The 5135-nt window shown below is 30.0% G+C and overlaps 1 long non-coding RNA gene across 1 annotated transcript in view; it reads left to right on the top strand.

Annotated features, from left to right (window-relative positions):
* The window catches only part of LOC117114598, a 4271-nt gene extending 1385 nt beyond the window's left edge, over nt 1–2886 (top strand). Inside the window, exons 2-3 of the long non-coding RNA XR_004446396.1 lie at nt 367–439; nt 2441–2886. This is a non-coding gene — a long non-coding RNA (uncharacterized LOC117114598). The remainder of the gene's footprint in view (nt 1–366; nt 440–2440) is intronic.
* Nucleotides 2887–5135: the final 2249 nt, after the last annotated feature.

Here is a 5135-nt window from a genome sequence, read left to right as displayed (position 1 = left end):
TATAAGAGACAGACCAGATACTGTTTAAAAACTGACAAGAGCGTCACTCTCTTTATGTGGCCATGTATGCATGAATAAGGTGGTATGTTGGGCGTCAGTAACCATAACTCATAAACTAATAGGCCTATCGACTCCCATCGTCGACAAAAATATTAATTTACCGATCCAAACAAATTCATTTTGATAGCCAATCCAATCGTGGATAGAAAGCACATGAGAGACCCTGATTTTTCCTCATGATCCCCATCCCCAGGGATTTTATTCTGGGACCCTGACCGAGGCTCTAGGCAGCCTCTTGTTTCAGACCCCAATCAGAATCGTTGTCGACATTTTTCAAATTTATATATTTTTTTTATACCTCTACAGGTGGCGTTTTACATATAAACAATACTGAATGAGTTGAAAGACTACGAAGGAGGCCTTACAATTAATAAAAAATGTGAGTACAGTATTGAACATTTTGCATCGTTAATTCAATAGTTAAATGGGAATTTTGTCACCATATTATTTTGACTAAGTTTGTTATGCATTGAAGGCACTGATAATTTCCTCGACAGAAGCATGCACTGACATGGCTGCATTTTGATTATATTCAACAACATACATTTCTAGTGACTCGCTAAAACTATCAAAGAACTGAAACTGGCTAAAGAAACATTATTTACAGCATATGGGGCTTGTTAACTTCCGTTTGTTGCTTGCATAGGCCTATTGTAGATTCGCGTCTGTTTGTTTTAATTGACATTACAGTATATGAAATTTATTATCAAAAATCTTTTCTTTATCTGGTGCATAACTTTTCATGATGGATAATCGAAATTTGTTATAGCCCGACAAAAAAGATTTTCTATATCGTTAAAGGACAATGAAATTGATCGAGTTAGGCCCAAATATTGATATTAATAGCTTTACTTATGTCGATATCAAATGTAGCTACCCCGATACCAATGACGGATCCAAGAATTCGAAATAGAGGGGATCTAGGGCGGGACTTTCACAAATGGATCTATGATTATGGCACCTCCACGACTTAAATATGAATACAAATTTTCTTCCTTTTTCCTGCATTTTTAAATAAATTTTCATAATTTAGAGGTGGGGGGGGGGGGAGGACAGTTACACACTCCCCTTGAATCCGAAAATACAGAGCAGTGGACCGTCTTATATAATAATAATAATAATAATAATAATAATAATAATAATAATAATAATAATAATAATAATAATAATAATAATAATAATAATTACAATAATAATAATAATAATTACAATAATAATAATTTTGAAAATTTATAAAGCGCCAGGTAATCATTTAGCACAAAATTCACATGGCGCCCTTCAAATAGAAAGTTGAAATATAAAAAAAAGACTCTGCATAAGGTGTTATGTTGGGCCCCAGTAGTATAATTGCTGTAAATAGCTACAATTTTTTTTTTATTCTAAACTTATATCGACCCCCATCGTCGACAAAAAAACATTAATTGACCTATCCAAACAAATTCATTTTTATAGCAAATCCAATCGTGGACAGAAAGCACATGAGCGACCCTGAACCGTACAATTTCTCCTCATGAGCCGCACCCCAGGGATTTTATTCAGGGACCCTGACCGAGGCTCTAGGCAGCCCCTTGTTTCAGACCCCGATCAGAATCGTTGTCGAAATTTTTCAATTTTTTTTCTGATTTACGGACATTTTACTACAACAATTTTTAAATTGACACTACCAGCCAATTTAAGTGTCTATGTACAGTATATATAAGAATATAGCACTGGTATTATTTACTGTCTGTTAATTGACAGGAAAACAATTTTGTCATTCAGATATTTAATTGTAAGTTAATAACTTACTCAAATATAATTATTCAATTAGGAATTAAATTGTTCATCTTTCAGCTTATTGACATAGCCTATACCTTTAAATTTTACCCCATTGGAAATGGGCTGGACTCCGGCCTAATGTGCGTTCCTGATGCTTATTAATCATTTCTTGATCACAATTTATTTTTTATCTTGCTTGGGCATGTTGAGCATCGAATAAATTCAACCAATCAGTCAATAAATATTATATCATGAAAAATATTTGTATGAAGATATAAAGATAATTGTAGTATTATGTTTATTGTTTGAATATACTGTATTTATGAATATATGTATTCATTTCTATCGAATGATACACTTTTATAGATTTAATTTACCCATGACAATCGAATGCTAACATAATTTGTTCACGCTATGGCGATCTACTAGGCCTACCCAATACCATGCATTTAATGATCCTCATTCATTCCTTGGTATGAAAGCACTGTCCATATATTACGATAATTGAATAAGATAATGTTCAGGATGGGGCGCTCACTATTTTTTTTATATTAGTTTTTTAATACTTCGTAATAATTCTTTATTTGTTTCTAAAATTTTTCTCAATATTTTTCTATTCCAGGAGGTAGACGAAGAATCTACAAATATCAGGAAAGAATGTCCGGACTCGTGAAAAGACAACAGAACTTACCACAAATTATTTTGATAGCCAAAAATGTTGTCACTCACCAAGCTTCTTGGAAAAATTCTGGATATGAAATTAATTAAAATTTAATTTTTAAAATATTTTCTTCTGCAAACATCTCGGAAATAATGTTAACAATCACAATATGTAGGCCTATTAATTATTGTAGGCTTTGTGTTTATTAATATTGTGTTATTACTACTAATTTTTATCTTAATAACAGAGAAAATAGCCTATTTTTTGTAAAGATTATAGACATGTAAGATAATAATATATATAATTTTGAGGATTAAAATCAGGTATATTGATTTTTTGCCGAATGTACATGTAATAGATGCAGTATATATTAAAATCAATAAATAAATATCATATGGAATTATGCATTTCTTCTCATCTTATTCAATGTCTGTGTTTAAATAATAAATTCGATAGCTAAAATATCCTTATGCGTAAACCAGACGTGTAGAATTGCTTCATCAATTAGCTACTTTGTCCATTTGTCTACTTAAACTAGCAATGAAATCTTTTTGAGGACGCCCCCAACAAAAAAAGCATAAAACAGGAAATGACGTGATTGCTAAGCAACAAGCTCATGCATAATCATGAATATTCAGTAACACCTGTTCTAATTAGACTAACAATAAAATCTTTTTGGTCGATTTTGTCAAAACTGAGCTAAAAGTTTTTATTGTTAGTCTAATTAGAACAGGTGTTACTGAATATTCATGATTATGCATGAGCTTGTTGCTTAGCAACCACGTCATTTCCGGTTGTCAAATTTGACATCATTTCGAGGGCGCCATCAACAAAAAACATAAAACCGGAAATGACGTGGTTGCTAAGCAACAGGCTCATGCATAATCATGAATATTCAGTAACACCTGTTCTAATTAGACTAACAATAAAATCTTTTTGGTCGATTTTGTCAAAACTGAGCTAAAAGTTTTTATTGTTAGTCTAATTAGCACAGGTGTTACTGAATATGCATAAGCTGTAGCCTAGCAACCGACGTCATTTCCTGTTTTGTAAAATTTGACGGCATCTTGCTCTGGAAATTTCGTAATTTGTTGGTATCAATTAAATATATTTGGAAATGGGTTTATAAGATATAGTAGCCTATAATAGTGGTATATTCCATTCGAACTGATTTATAATATACTTAATTCGATTATATACTGATTAACATCATGAAATATAATTATTACTACATGTAATTACGACAAAGGAAGTACACAAATATGATGTATTGTAAATAGTAACTTTTATTTCTTACATTCTCGCAAATGTTACATCAGAACGATATAAACGTAGTATAAATAAAACATAAAGATTGTAATTTATATATATATATATAATCGCCTATATAATATATTTATAATCGCCTAATGATATTTAAGTATGTAATATCGTTTGAGAATGACAAGCAATTTAATTTGGGAATTTAATTAAATTCCGATGATCCAATAGTATAAAACCTAATGTATTCGAGCGCGATTATTGCAGAAAACCACACAAATCTGGCTGTTGATAGTACATTGTGTTCAGCAATTGAATAGACATCGTGTTCCGCTGACAATGATTGTACATTGACCTCGCACTTCCTGAGGATCGGTAAATTTGACTAAAACACTGAAATAAAAGAGATAGAACTAGTGAGAAATACATTCAAATGGCATCTGTGTTAAGTAGGCCTATAAGGCCTAAGTATTTATTATTTTACAAATACATAAATATTTATTTATTTAATTTTTTATTTATTTTTTATTTAATTTTGTTTCTATTTATTTTTTTAATTTGTTATACTTGGATGTCTTACATTGGAATATTCTGTATACATATTTTTTTTTATAAAATTAAGAAATAAATATTTTAACTGCTATTTTAAAATTATTATTATGGTTATTTAGTTAAGTTTTTTTAAATTTATTTTTTAATTTGTTTTCATTTTTTTTACTTTTTAATAATATTATTTTTAATTTTATTTATTTATTTATTTTTTAAATTTTATTTATTTATTATTCTTTTTAACTTTGCTGTCTACTCTGGAATTTTATTTTGTAAATTAAATTAAGAATATAATTAAATTGATGATATTTAAACGGCTATATTTTTAATTAGGTTAACTCTGATGTAACATATCTTTGTACATATGTTTAAAATTTGTCTGTACTCTGGGGTTTTTTTTATGTCTTTCTGTCTTCTGATGTCTTTCTTGATTGTGTGTTGTGTCTTTTTTTTTGTATATCCAAGAGAATCAAATTTTAATTCTACCTGTTGTATTATTGACAATAAAATTACTTTAAACTGTGAACTTGAATTTTGAAGTATAATCCTCATTAGATTAAAAACACCGCTCCACACAGTAGCACCCCCAACTCGAAAAAGGTCCATATTTTTAGGACAGTCGAAAATGTACTGAATACAATTTTTTAAAATTTTTTTGTAATAAAACTTAAAACGCGAATATTAAATCTTACATTTTAACCAGTACTCATATACATACATGCATACATACATAAACACACACACACACACAAACACACACACACACACACACCCACATGTATATCTGTCTCTTATACACATCTAGATGTGTATAAGAGACAGATCCAGGCCTCTCGGAGAAGGAGAT

Source organism: Anneissia japonica, unplaced genomic scaffold (genome assembly GCF_011630105.1).
Source record: "Anneissia japonica isolate Jap-2015-1 unplaced genomic scaffold, ASM1163010v1 scaffold199_len4679917_cov187, whole genome shotgun sequence".
Taxonomy (NCBI): Eukaryota; Metazoa; Echinodermata; class Crinoidea; order Comatulida; family Comatulidae; genus Anneissia; species Anneissia japonica.
This window is presented reverse-complemented; position numbering and strand designations above follow the sequence as displayed.